We start from the raw sequence: 14450 nt of genomic DNA, 5'->3' as shown, positions 1-14450 counted from the left end.
GTGATAGCAACACATTTTATGATTAGGTAATCATAAATGATTTTTAAAATGATTTAAATTATATGTCTCAGAGATTCCCTATAAACTATGGTTCAGATACAGAACTCAACTTGTGCTTTTCCATAGTGACAAATAATTTATTTCCTTTCTCTGCTACTGTTTTTTCTTGTCACACATTTAACTCCATCATCCCTTCACACTCAGAATTCTTGTTTCCAATTAATTTGAAAAGGGGCTTTGGTCTTTGTTTTTAATTTCTCAAATTGTTCCTCTAAATCTGTCTATCTTTTCTATACTGTTACTCTTTTTTTCCAAATATATTCGAAAGTTTCTATCTTTCCTATTTCTATCAATCTATTGTACATCCTGGTCACTTACTGAGTTCCTTGTTTATTATTACATCCTTGACCAGATTATGTTCATTGACCAGGACTAAATCAAATTTATCTCTTTATGTAAGTTTCTGACTAGATGAGTTTCCAAGAAGTAATAATTTCTACTGTCTAAATACATACTTTTTATTGCTATAAAAGCAACCAGTTTGTGAAGAGTGAAGTTTCCCATCTTGTTATGTTTTCTGTTCTCTTTCAACATGTTAGTCACCATGCTGGCCAGTATTTCCAGTAAACTATTACTACTTTTCCACTTAAAAATGCCAGGTTTTTTCTTTATATAATCTATGGCTCTTGTTGGTGCTTTTAACTATTTGCCTTATTTGGATCTAAACTTTTCTAATCAGCGTATGTCAGGAAGTGACACAAGAAGTGTCGTTCCTTGGTTAATGTAGTCTCTCAATACCATTTAGTCTGATTTTCTTTCTTTCATTCTTCATTAAGTGTTTATTATATCAGTAGCCCATCGAAAACCAAACATTATTGTTTAGCACTCTTCCTAGATTCCTAATATTGTCACAGAACTTCTATATTTAGTCTTGGGTTTGTTATTTATTTTTTGGTGTGTGATAGAAGAGGACTTTATTTGTAGAAACTACTCTTCACCACTTTCCAATTAAATTATTATTATTATTTTTTTTAAGATCTGCCCTACATTTTTTACATGTTTCAGAACTCTTATATCTTCATCTGTACAGAATGTGCCATCTCAAACTGCATGCTCCTCCTTCTTTTTCCATCTTCTCACAGTAGTTAATTCAAATAACTCTGCTATTAATTTTTCAGTGTCACGTGCCCGCTTCCCTTCTGGTTCAGATGGAGTCAAGAAGAAATGCCATTCCTTCTTTAATGCCTCCAGCTATACTGCAATTCATGGTTAGTATAAGCCCCTCTTCCATGCAGTCTTTCCTCAATTATTCATCAATGCCTCTCTGGTGATAGGTGTTTTATTGGGAGCATATCAGACTATCCTCACATTAATTTCAATAGTCTATTGTAGTTTAAATTAGAGGGTATAACCTCTTATCCCTATTTCACTAGCACTCATATAGGCCACAACAAAGGTTCCTACACAAGTCTGTTCTCAAGCCTGATGCAGGCTTCTACCTGTGCCCCAGCAGGCATGTAACCAGACTGCCCACACAGTGTGTAACTATGCTGCCACTCATCCCTGGCATAACAGTCCTAAAAGAGTGCATATGTCAGGCAAGAGTAATCTCCCCTCTTCCCATCTCACCAAGCACTATAGACCACACCCTCCTATTGGAATCACTGCCCATTAAGTGGCATTTTGGAGGCAGGAAAATGCAAGGCTGTTACTTGGTGTGGAAGTCTTACTGACTTTAATAGGATAATCATAAAATCCCTAAGTCTTTTCCATTAAAGTTACTTCCCAATGGTCATCATTCTATAAGACCAAAGAGGACAAAAAACACAAGCTTATTTAAATTTCTGTTGGGAAGTAGGTAAATACAAAACCAAAAAAAGAAGACAGAGTTGACAAGTATAATACTTTTCAGAAGCTTTTACAAAAAAGTGAGATGATATTTTGACATAATAGCTAGGAGTATTTGCAGATTTTCCATAGTCTCCTCACTATCCTTCTTTTCTGTGCAGAATTTAACCACATTCCATGACTTATTTTCTGTGGATTATGCATTGTTTACATTTTTAAGAATTTAATTCACAAAATAAATGCTGACAAAATATTATTCCACCCACAAATACTTCATGTCTATAGTCTTTGGGCTCAAACATACCCAAATGACTTGTTTGTGGCATTTGGTGCTGTATTTTTTTTTTTTTTTTAAGATACCCTTTATCTCTCTCATCCCTTGCATGATGGGAATTACTAAGTTTTGTTATATAATCATCTGTTTCTCTAAGTTGGTATGGAAAAGTAAGATATCAGGAATCTTAAGTCTGTAAGTCTTTAAAATTGTCTTAGTAGGAATCTATCAAATTATCTGGGGAAAAAAACCCCTTGATTTATAAATCAGATAAAGAAATTTGTGACTTTGCTTTAAAGTAGATATAATTTGCAGCTAAAAAGAAAAAAAAGTGTGTTCACATTTTCATTATGTATAGATATTTATTTTATTGTCAATTATTTCTATAGCATTCTACACAGTAAGTTTAGTGATGAAATAAACTACTGACTAGAGCAAGAGGCTCCGTACTTAGATGCAGACTAGAAAACAGTAATAAAAGCATGTGAAAACACAACTTAGTGATTTATAATGTCATGAAAAATTTAAGTACTATGGAAAGATGAAATCTACCTATAGAGGGAATTTTTCCTAAAGAATCTAGTCATTGTGTCTAGGCACACATACACATAGCAGCAATAGTGTGAGAATGAATTACACTCTTGTATCTCTGGAACGATCTCATTCTAATGACACACTTATTGTTTAATACTCAAGCCAGAAGATGACTGGAAGTACTGGCTACTCATTTTCCAGGACTAATTTTGTTTGTTTGTTATAGATACAGTCAGAGGTGAACTGTACATCTTGTACAGGGTGTCAGAGGGGTTAGTCACAGACTGCAGCAAGTGTGTCACAGCACAGACTGAGTTTCTGTGAGACTGGTGAACAGCTCATCACAGTCTGCGTGTGAAGGGGAGCTGCTCACTTCACTGACTGTTGGAGGAAAGGAAGGAGGAAAAGCCATTCCTTCCAGAAAATCGTGGATCAGATCCAGTGAGGTCGCACTATTTTAGTTTTGTGCAATCTTAAGAAATAAGCTTACAGGCTGAGAAACTACACAGCTGTTTTTAAGCTTTATTCCTGTATTTTTAGAAAACCATTATATATTCTTAAATCTTTGTATGCATGTGTATATATATAAAATGCATACATATACATATGAAATGAGTGTCTAGAATTTACTGGGTAAAATCCTTTTAGAAGGAACAGAGGCTGAAGATTTAAAACCCATTAATACTATTAAAGTTGACTCTCGTAGTAAAAATTTAATAGCTCCATACAAATATATGAACTACATAGAGTTTGGGAGCTGGTATAATTTCAGTGATTCTGGCTGTTCCCTCTACTGCACTATTTTACCAGGAAGGCAGATCCTATCCAGGAAGATCTGTGCAGATCAGGTATACTTGAGGGACTCCAGGGACAAATGTCTGCTGTATATGCAGAACTTTATATTGTTAGTATATAATATGTGTCACTAACAGTTAGTGATGATGGTGTTACTTCAGTCCTAACCTCCAGTATTGTATGCCAAACTAAGCAATGACTTAAGTCTTAGTTTTAAGAAGGTTTTGGGCAGTACTTTTTCTGAAAGCACTATGCTCCTTGCTTCAAAGTGTGCAAGCACAGGAGCTTTGTGTGACCAGATAGAGTTGTTCTGCTGCATGTAGGCATCTAACATAATACATTTAAATATACGACAGAACTTTCTGGAGCAGAAAAGTCTTAACACTCTTATCCTCAACAGACAACCTCTATCGTGTGTACCATCATTCCTTACCTAGAAGTTTGAATAAGAAAAATTTTTCAGCTGGACAGTGAAGCCCTGTGTCCTCACCTTACAGTACTATGTGACACAAAAGAAGAGGGCAGAGGAAAAGGTTATAAGTTGGTTATATGTTTGTTAAAGAGAAATGTTATATTAGCCCTTACATTAGGAACATATTTTACTGATTTTTTTTTTTTTTTTTTTAGGAAATCAATGTGTGATGCTCAGAAGCGGAACAGTTTTCTGCTTGACAGAAATGACTATGACGTGTGGTGCACAAACTTTCACATGTTCATGTTCGTAAGTCTGAGGCAAGGAGGAGAATAAATCATTTCCATCTCTTTCTAGTTACCAAGTACAGACTCTGAGAACATTTGACTTTATATAGAAAATAACATGCACAGTGAGTCACATTCAGCAAAACAAACAGTTCTGTGCTTTCATTTTGCAATGCCTGAATTGTTATATTTGAGGAACAGTAACTGCAGCCATCCTACTGAGGTCCTACAAGTCATTCACTACACCTGTGTAGCTCCATCTCTTGCTCCTAACATTTCATGAAAGAAGAAAACTTGAGTTAGAAGACATGTCTCACTTCAACGGGAGAAATGTGTAATTTTGTTATCCAGAAAGAACAATGGGAGCTTTCCTGTGGACCTTGATCACATTTAAACCATCAACAACTCCAACTATAGAAAAGACAACACTCCCTGGTTAACAGTCCCTTAGAAACTGTAAAGTTCGTATTTTGTGCTTGCCAAGGAGGCACATGCAGCCAGACCTTGGCTGAAGCATGCGCTTGTATTTTCTCTAGGAAATGAAGTAATGTCATGTGAAACAGTAGTATCCAAATTATTGCCAAAATAATGTGTACTTAACAGTCTGCAAGGTGAAAATGTTTCCACTCTAAAATCCTTATCTATCATCCTTCTCTAGCATTCCTTCCTTTTATAAGGAGGTTGTGTTGGTTTTGGTTGGGATACAGTTAATTTTCTTTAGAGTAGCTAGTATGAGGCTATGGTTTGGATTTGTGCTGAAAACAGTGTTGATAATACAGAGGTGGTTTTGTTATTGCTGAGCAGTGCTTACACTAAGTCAAGGACTTTTCAGCTTTTCATACTGCCCTGCGAGCAAGCAGGCTGGGCGTGCACAAGGAGCTGGGAGGGGACACAGCCGGGACAGCTGACCCCAACTGACCACAGGGATATCCCATAACATATGGCATCATGCTCAGCATAGAAAGCTGGTGGAAGAAGAAAGAAGAGGGGACATTTAGAATGATGATGTTTGTCTTCTCAAGTAACCATTACAGATGATGGAGCTCTACTTTCCTGGAGATGGATAAGCACTTGCCTGCTGATGGGAAGTAATGAATGAATTCCTTATTTTGCTTTGTTTGAGCATGTAGCTTTTGATTTACTTATTAAGTTGTTTTTAGATGAACTTATGAGTTTTCTCGCTTTTACCTTTCTGATTCTCTCCCCTCATCTCACTGGGAGGGGTAGGGAGTGAGTGAGTGGCCATGTGGTACTTGGTTACCAGCTTGGGTTGAACCAAAACAGAGGCGCAACTACGCCACATGAACTGGTAAGATAAAACCCAAGTCTACCTATGTGGCTTGCTAGTCCCAGTTTAGGCCTTTAACTTCTCACCACTTCTATGATAAATTATCACAAACTATTCCCCTTGGCAATTTAGAGCAGCTGTACCCTTTTGTGTCTTCAGTTGTCTTCAGACACTTCCTTCTTGCCTGCCAGTGTCTGTAATGCACCTGGACCTCACCCACATAAGTTCTTGACCATAGAATATCCAGCAGCAGGTCTGCAGTTCCCTGTTGCTATCTTTAGGTCTTTTTACACTTTCTCACTTGGCTACCTCATGTGAAGACAAGCTCATCAAGAGAAATGCCTACTGCAGGATTAATTCCTTGCAAGGCTGTGCAAAGAAGATCAGGGTGACTCTTAATATTGTGTCCATGACATGCCTTTGGAGTGGTCTGTGAAGTGTGGTTTCAATGAAGAAAGGATCTTAAATACTTGTGCGGAGAGGCCCTTATTGCTTCAGCTTGCACTGACCGTGGTCCAGAAAACATCAGACACAGCCATGTCACAGGATTTGGTGGGGACCTAGATCTGTCATAGGAAAAGTATCAGGAACAGGATATTCAGACTGCTTGTAGGAAAGGTGATCCCAAACTGATGGGTAGCTCTATTCTAGCTGACTTTTGGTATTACAACAGAATTGCTCCCAATGGGGTGACAATCATCCAGAGTCAGTGGCTATAAGAACTACAATTTAACAAAAACAACACAACCAATCACAGAGAGGTTCTTTCCTGGTTTATTCTGATTTCTTTCAGCCAATAATGGGTACATAATCAGCCCTCCTATGTAGTAACAAGCATAAAAAGTATAACAGCATTATAGGGCAAGATGTCATTGTTTGCTTGGCATGATCCAGCCCACAGTGAAAACCTGAGTGGTAGGTTATGAATGCAAATGAAAGGGGTATCACCAAGCTTAAGGAGCACTGGAAATTTGTGTCAGGACATATGCCAGGAACTGGTCAGCTACTGGGATAGTGCAAGGATGGGAGTGGCAAGCAAAAAAATGCAGATCAGGATCTGTATTGCATGATTTTGGACAAAGAGAGGGAAAAGATGTCATTAAATCATACACTAAATATAAATTCTTAGCCTCAGCTGTGATTAAACAGTGCCAGATTAAAACCTTTTTCCATGATAGGGTCATATTTCACTTTCACACTTAGTTACTACAGAAGGTTGTAGATTCTGCCATGCAATAATCAAGGGGCAGAGCTCACCTTTTTTACTGGGAAAGCCAAAGTAATTTGTTCAGTTCAGTAAGTCACAGCAAAAGAGTGGATTACCAGGGAATATTTCAAACAACCCTCTCCCCCAGGACAAGATACAAGAGGCACATTTATCTACTTTTCATATGATTTTTTTAATGACTCTGCAGTTAATGCACCATAGTAAAATTTAACAGACTACACAAAATATCTCAAAAATATCATGGTTAAAGAATAGTTTATTATAAAGACAGTGGAAGAAAATCACTGTACTTATGGATAAACATGGTCTATTTGCAGAGAGTCTGCATGCCTTCTCCAAAGGGCAAACCTGTCTCAGCAATGTCCTAGAGTACTGAGAAGGTATCGATAACCACATGGATAAGGGGCACCGATGGAGTTAGTGTGTTTCTTCACCAAAAGTTACTAAGAACCTATGTTGCTATGGAGCTGGAGGGAATTGGAATGAAAGCATGTTAAAGGATAAGAAGCAAAGAATAGAAAGCAAAGCTTAAAAGTCACTTTTTAGACTAGAGATGAGTGCACAGTGTTGTCCTCCAGGGATCAGTGCTGCCACTGGTGTTATTCCTGAAAGTGGGAGTGAATAACATCTTTTTGCAAGGACTTGATAAACATTTGTTGAAGAATGTTCCGAGTAATCAAGCTGTAGCATGCCTGCTGCTAATGCTCCCCAAGCTCCTTAAAACGGTACCTAGCCCCATGGTCCGGCATTCCCCTCTGGAGGCAAAGGAACAGTCGAGCACCTCTGCCACCACATCAGAGGTGTGGAACGGAGACACGTTCATCTCCTTTTGTGCATGTATGATGCCTAGCACAGGACTGGGCAGTGCTGTATGACCCAGTTTCTGTCTCAGTGATGTCTGAGAGCTTTGTCCCAGGATAACGTGGCTCGTCTGAGAGCCTGGGCTCTGGAGGGCTCAAGATGGCTCCAGTGCTTCTCTCTTCTATAAATGCTATGGGGCACATTTAAGACCAATTACCCTAGCAGTCCTGAGTTTGTTCCCAGATTAGGAACCATTTGAATTCCTACCTAAGGAGATCTGTTCCCTCTCTGGACATATTTAAAGACAATCTTACTTCTGCAAGCTTGTGAAGAACATATTTTTCTCATTGAGATCTGCAGCATGGCAGCTTTGCTGCCTGTATGAGGCTATTAGGTAGTCATACATCCATACAAAGTGTGTTTCCTTACTCTAGAATTAAGGAACTGGTAGCAGCTAAGAAACTTTAATCTGCAAAACATTTTAACAATATCATTGTGTCCCTCAGCAATTGTCATGGACATAAGTCATTGTGCAGAAGTTTCTTCATTCAAAATATTATCAATATCCCTTAAACCCAAGAAGAATAAATAAACCCCAGCATAATTAATACTTCACTAATCATTGCAAAGTTTTCAATGTTGAAGAACTGTATATCGGAAATACTAATTTGCTGCTTCTGATCCAAGTCCTGTGCTTTCCCAATCCACTTTATTACCTGCTTCATTACCCAAGACATCAACATCAACCAAAACATCAACACCATTTTAGTCAATTGCAAAGACATTTTAAAATTTCACCAAATAAGTACAATAAACACTGCAGAGAGTTATGCATACAGTAAAACTCCAGCTTCCCATTTTCTCAACTGTGCTATTCTTAAAAATAGCTGAGTAGACCCTGTGGCCTGGCCTTGAAGATAAAATCTGGAATTGAGAAATTACAAGGCACATCCAGGCCCTGAAAAGCATGGTAAGTGTGAAAGCAAAGGTCCCTCCACAGAGTGACTTTCCACAAATGAGGTAATCTCTGAGTGCTTCTCCAGCACTAACACAGCCTCTCCTCTAGCTTTCCTGTTGTACAAAGGCCTGTGCCAGACATGGAGGCTGGGACAGTTGCTTTTCAAAAGAAGATTGTTAGTGCTACACTTACAAAGGTGAGCCTGCATAGCTCTAGAAACACCCAAAAGTGTGTCAGCTGAAATAGGTCTAAAATCTCAAGTTTAAGGAGCAGGTGGAACTGGAATGTTTTGTTTATCCAAAGCAGATGGTTAAAAATAATAAGTCTTTGATGATTAAAGCAGAATACAACAATACCCATTGATTATTATTCTCAGTAACACTGAACTAAGGTATTGGTTACACATAATGACCAAATAATTGAAAATCAGAAAATTTGCAAAGTCAGAATCCTCTGCGGTTTGCCCTTACAAACATTTTTCACATAAAATTTCAGTGTAGTCAAATGCCAGACTAAAATATACGCCAGGTTTTACCTAACCCTGTCCTCAATAATATTAAATACATTACCACTATAAACTAATCCAGCTTCTCTAACCCAGTTAAAACATGAAGAATTTCAGGTTACTTGAAACAAAATGTTTCTCTGTGTATTTCAACTACGCAGCACCTCAGTGACATACTGGTTGTGCAGACATAACCCTTGAATATCATGAAAAGATTAAAATCAGCACTAGAACTGTGCATAAGAAGGACAGCTTTGTGACTTGTTTCAGTGAGCAACCACATTACCAACAGTATGCTCAGCAAGCAGATACTAGTAGTTCTCACAGAGCTCAGTCTGGGTTTATTTTTTCAAAATTGTTAGTGAAACATCTAACTTTATTTCATTCATCTGCAAGAAAAGATGTATTACATATTCTTTAAATTTTCAATTTACTGCTTGTCTGTCTTTTTTATTTCAATACTGGAAAGAAAACCACCATGAAATATCTTATTAAGTTTCAATCAAAAAAAAAAGCATTAGGATCTTCTTTTTGAATTTTTCTACTGTCTAAAATTTTGATTTAAAAGTGAGATTATTCTATAAACCAAATAAATACTTCTACATTTCTAGTAAAAATGTAATTTACTGTTATATTTCAATATTGACTTAAGCTCTAATTTATCACATATACTCTCTTCTGCTTAAAGTTACTAACATTCCCAATAGTATTTTTACATAAATTTGAAAAACAAGTTAGAGCCTGCCATCCTAACCGTTGTTGTCATCAGTCTTAATCAACCCTGACAGCAGACAAGTACAGTCTCTTCTCAGCAGTTCCAGATCAACACTTTGCAAGGCTCAGCTAAACACGTGCTCCATCACAGCAGTGACAACAGCACAGCTTCCATTTGCTTCAAGTCAAGAATCACTGGGCTACAATTAAGGGGGTTTTCAAAGCCCTCCCAGAATGCTTTTTATGCCTTAAAGGGAGTTCAGACTGCCTGTGCTGTGGGCTGGCTAGCAGTTGCGAACAGGTCGCGGCATAACCATGCGAGATGTGTAAAGCCGGGCTTTTGCGCAGGAAGGCTGACAGTTACCCAGCATCTGCTGCAGAGACAGTCACAGGCTGCTCTGAGGTTGCCACAGGGGCAGCTGAGCGAAAATAACACTACCTAGCACAAAACTAACCAGCACAACTAAGAGCACATGCTCATTTCTGCATGCAGCCTGCAATAGCCTGTGCAGCCACCACCAGGACAGGGGGAGTGGAGGAACCAAAGCCTGCTTCCCTCCTCCCCTCTTCCCACCTCGCTCTGATCTGCCAGCCACACGCTCATGGACACTGCAGAGTGATTTTGGCAGCTCTGGAGCCAATGAGGAATGGCAGCAGCTGGGAGCACGCACATGCCATGTAACAGCTTTCCTTCTCCTCTTCCTCCCTGCTCCTGAACTGCAGAGTATACTGGGGTAGAATGTTCAATTTGGCCCACTGGTCTTCAGTTAGGCACAGCCACAGGTACCAGGAGCAGCTCTGCAGCACCCATTACAGATATTCTTAGGGCTTATGCTGAGTAAGTTGCTTTTTGAGTGACTGTCAATGCATGCACACTTAGGCAATGTCTCTCGAGATGGAGACAGTCTTAGAGGCTATCCAGTGATGCTCTAATACACCCTGTACCATCACATGTCACTCATATGGACAGATAGGATGCTACATGTCATGTGCATCAGGCAGAGCCAGAGCTTTATCCATTTATGACCATCACCTTAGCAAGCTGGTATCAGACTTCTGTAACCATGTGTCTTTGGTTTCTGGGTTTTAAAGTCTTCATTTTCCCATTCCATTTGCACTTATTCTTTTAAAAAAAGACTGAAACTTTGCATCCCTTGTCACAATTTCCTCCTTTTCCTTGAGCTTCACCTGCCCCTTTTTCTTACGAGAGACACTTTTTCTTAGCATGAAAAATCAGTTCAATAACAATGATGTCTACTACTGGGAAACCTTCCTCTTCAATCAACCAGAAGGTAGATACATTTATCAGACAGATAGATATATTGTTTCTGTTGTCTAGAAGACCCTACTCTGGCAATTATAAATAATTTGTCACAGATGTGTTAACATTAAAAAGATCCATTGAGATATGACATAGAAGTGCTTTCAAACTTGGGGACCATGCACCGTTGTGCACTGCATCCACTTACCAGGACCTCTCATCACCTGGACCCTGCACCGAAAGGGGAGAAAGTAAACCTTCTGCACATCTGATCTGTACACCACCACTTGTCTCCACCAAACCTCTGAGAAAGGCTTCTGCCTGATGAACTCATGCCCAAAACCTCCTAGACCACATATGCTTGACAATACATAGACATGCTCTGAATAATTTTTCCCACTATATAATTGGTACAAAGCTAAGGAGCAGAGATAGAAAAAACAAAACAAAACAAAATTATCTTTTTTTTTCCTAAAGTTGAAGCACAAGCTCTCCAGTCCTCTTCCTGGGAATGGCAGTCATCTTTGAGATCCACCTCAAAATCTGCTTCTAGATCTAAGTATCTGTTTATTCACTTCAGATTTTAATTCAAATCAAACATTTATTTTCCTAAATCACACATTCTGGGACTGACCTACCACTGCAAACCTAGGATGTCAAAAACATGTATTTTGCACTTATACAAAACAATATCCTTCTGAAAGGTTTTTGGGCTCTTCCTCCACCTGGCAGGCTCCAGAGGCACAGCTGTCTCAAGGCAGGGACCTGAGCACACCTCAGCACCCTGTGGCACTGGAGACAGCTCCTGGGAGGGTTCCCATGTTCCCGTAAATGCTGAGGAGACCTTGGTGGCACCTCTGGGGAGGGCTCAGCCGTGGATGTGACAACAAGGCTGTAGGGAGCTTGTGCAGGAGCAGCATGGTTTCCAGAAGAGTGGCAGAAGGCACGTTTGGTTTTTTTTTGTTTGTTTGTTTGGGGTTTTTTTTGTTTTTTTTTTTTTTTTTTTTTTTTTTTTTTTGTTTTGTTTTTGTTTTTTTTTCGTTTTTTGGTTTTTGGTTTTTGGTTTTTGTTTTTTTTTTCCATAAAAATAGCAAGACTCTCCTCCAAGTTTCATAATATGTAGTTCTGGGAGAGGAAGAGCTTGTACATTGGGTTCTGTGGTGTGAATGTAACATACAGTTAAGAACAAAAACTAGAAACTAGTCATCTGCTGGCAACTAGCTCTTCAATGTGTGTTGTCTAATACATGTGCCTGGTATGTATGATTACAATCCTTCCCAATCTCTACAGCCAAGCCCTCTCAACGTGTTAGGACTTGCAGGCTGTGAGGACTGGAAAGTACAGACTGTGCATCATCCATATGTGTGCATATAGAGGGTAAGAGACAGGGAAAAGGAGAAAGCTTCTCAGAGCAGAACTTCTGGCCTAGACTAACCATTTAAAATAATTTTGTAAAAAACCAACCAAACAAACAACAACAAAAAAAAAAAAAAAAAACCAAGCAAAAACCCTCAAAACAAACAAACAAACAAACAAACAACCATTAAAGAAAAACAAACCACAAGCAAATTCAGCAGAAATTCCAATATTCACAAAGCAAGAAGTCCAGAGCAGGACTCTGGGCTTGCATACACCACAAACATGATACAAAAGGGTAAATGGGCTGTGCCTGCTCACTTCTTGTGTATGTTCACAATGCAATGTCCAAAACTTTATCCCTTCTCTTGAAAGAACCAGGAAATAAATCAATCAAGTAGGAGTCAAGATAAACCAGGTTATGGATGCAATTAAATACACAACCTGTTGACAGCCTCCGTGTGCTTCAAAGTGATCAGGAACTGAATAGAAGGACTTGGTCAGATTCACAGCTAGGTAACAACTCACCATTTTTCAGGCGGGAGACAGGGAAACAAATGCCTGGTCAGGGATCCAGGTTCTCCCATTTCCTGAGAGACTCTTGGGTCCTTCCCAGACAGATGTTCAAGCAGGATCCCCATAACAAACTGCTTTACCTTGGCAGCCCATGTGCACCCTCTGAATGGATGCATTGGGCACATCCTCACAGCCATGAGCTCCATCCGCAGCCACCTCCTCGCAGGGACTTCTCATTGGTGGGGAATGTGCCACTGCCTCAGCTGTGTCTTTTGTGCCTCCTCTGCAGTGCAGGTGTCTCTTTTTATCAGTCTCACTGGTTATTTTGGGAGTAGCTGGCATTCCTGATCATGATATTACACAGCACTTCCTGGGTACAGAGCTTACACCACTGCAGGAAAGCCATGCTCTCCCTGTTCTCCCCCACCTAGTCACCCCGCATTGCTTCCCACACCACCCATACCTACTGCCTGGCACCACTGTCCCACACTGTCCCACTGCACCCCACAGGGTACCCCACACCAGCACATCCCTGGAAAACTCCCTCCTGGCCTTGCCATAACCGGGAAACCTGTTGCATGGGAAATGGCTCCTTGAGAGGGTGAGAAAGGGGTCTCTGAAGCCTGTAGCAGGAGGGAAAATAGGTTTTATCCCATCAGCAGACTGCAGTGGGGCTTTGAAGCTATACATCTGCTGATGTAGTACTGCTGTGTGCTGTTGGCTCCTTGCACCAGAGTGAAAAACGGCTGTCAGGCTCCTGCAAGGATGTGGAGATTTTATGAGCCTTCTGTGATAAGAGGAGTGAGATATGACTCCTTGGGGGTGGATGTTATTGTTATTAGGGCTGTTCAGGAGCAGGACAGCTGCCCTGGACTCAGATGGTGGTTTTGGGAAGGGGTGTTTCAGACTTGCCTCTCCCCCTGCATCCCCTCTCCCGTGGGAGCAGGAAGGGGTATTCAGGTCTATGTTTTTAGGGCTTTTTAACCACCTGCCCCACCACTCCCTCTGTGCACAGCACTGAAAGCTGTGTCTCCTGGCAGCAAGAGGAGGGTGAGGGATAAGGAGAGAGCAGGGAGGTATATCCACACCAGGAGGGATGAGCAGGTCAGTGAAGGAGAGAGGGAAGAGCCAGTCTCCTGAGGTGGCTCAGGAGCCTCCTCAGGGTGCAAGAAATATCACTGGGTTTCCCAAAAGGACTGAGAGATTTTAGGGATTCATAGCCTCACCCCTGAGGATACAGAGGTGCAGGGCTCCTCCAGGAAAGGAATAGGAAGGATGGAGGTTTGTTCCTTAGATGAAGCAGACACAAGTGCCACATAAGAGCCGTGGAAGTGAAACTTAATTGGTTTTACAGTATTGCTGAGAGGTGGGTTCAGTGAAAAATATGTATTTGTTCTTCATTTAGAGAAAGATACTTCACCTCTGGCATGAAGTACATTGACTCCTGAAAGCTCTTTCTACTCCTCTGCATTTATAAGTTCTAGGCTAATATATCCTAAAATAAGTTGTTCCCTTTACCATGCATGTACTCTTCCTTAAAGTCTATGCTAAAGGCTTTCTGTTCTGGAGCTTGATGTTAGCACACTGTGTTTTCCCTAAGCTCTCTGGCTCAGCAACTTTATGCCATATGCAGCGATTGCAAGTATTAATAAGGAGTAGGCAGAGTGCTTCGT

Source organism: Tyto alba, unplaced genomic scaffold, assembly GCF_018691265.1.
Source record: "Tyto alba isolate M040663 unplaced genomic scaffold, T.alba_DEE_v4.0 Super-Scaffold_42, whole genome shotgun sequence".
In the NCBI taxonomy this organism is placed as follows: Eukaryota; Metazoa; Chordata; class Aves; order Strigiformes; family Tytonidae; genus Tyto; species Tyto alba.
Note: the sequence above shows the minus strand (reverse complement) of the source record.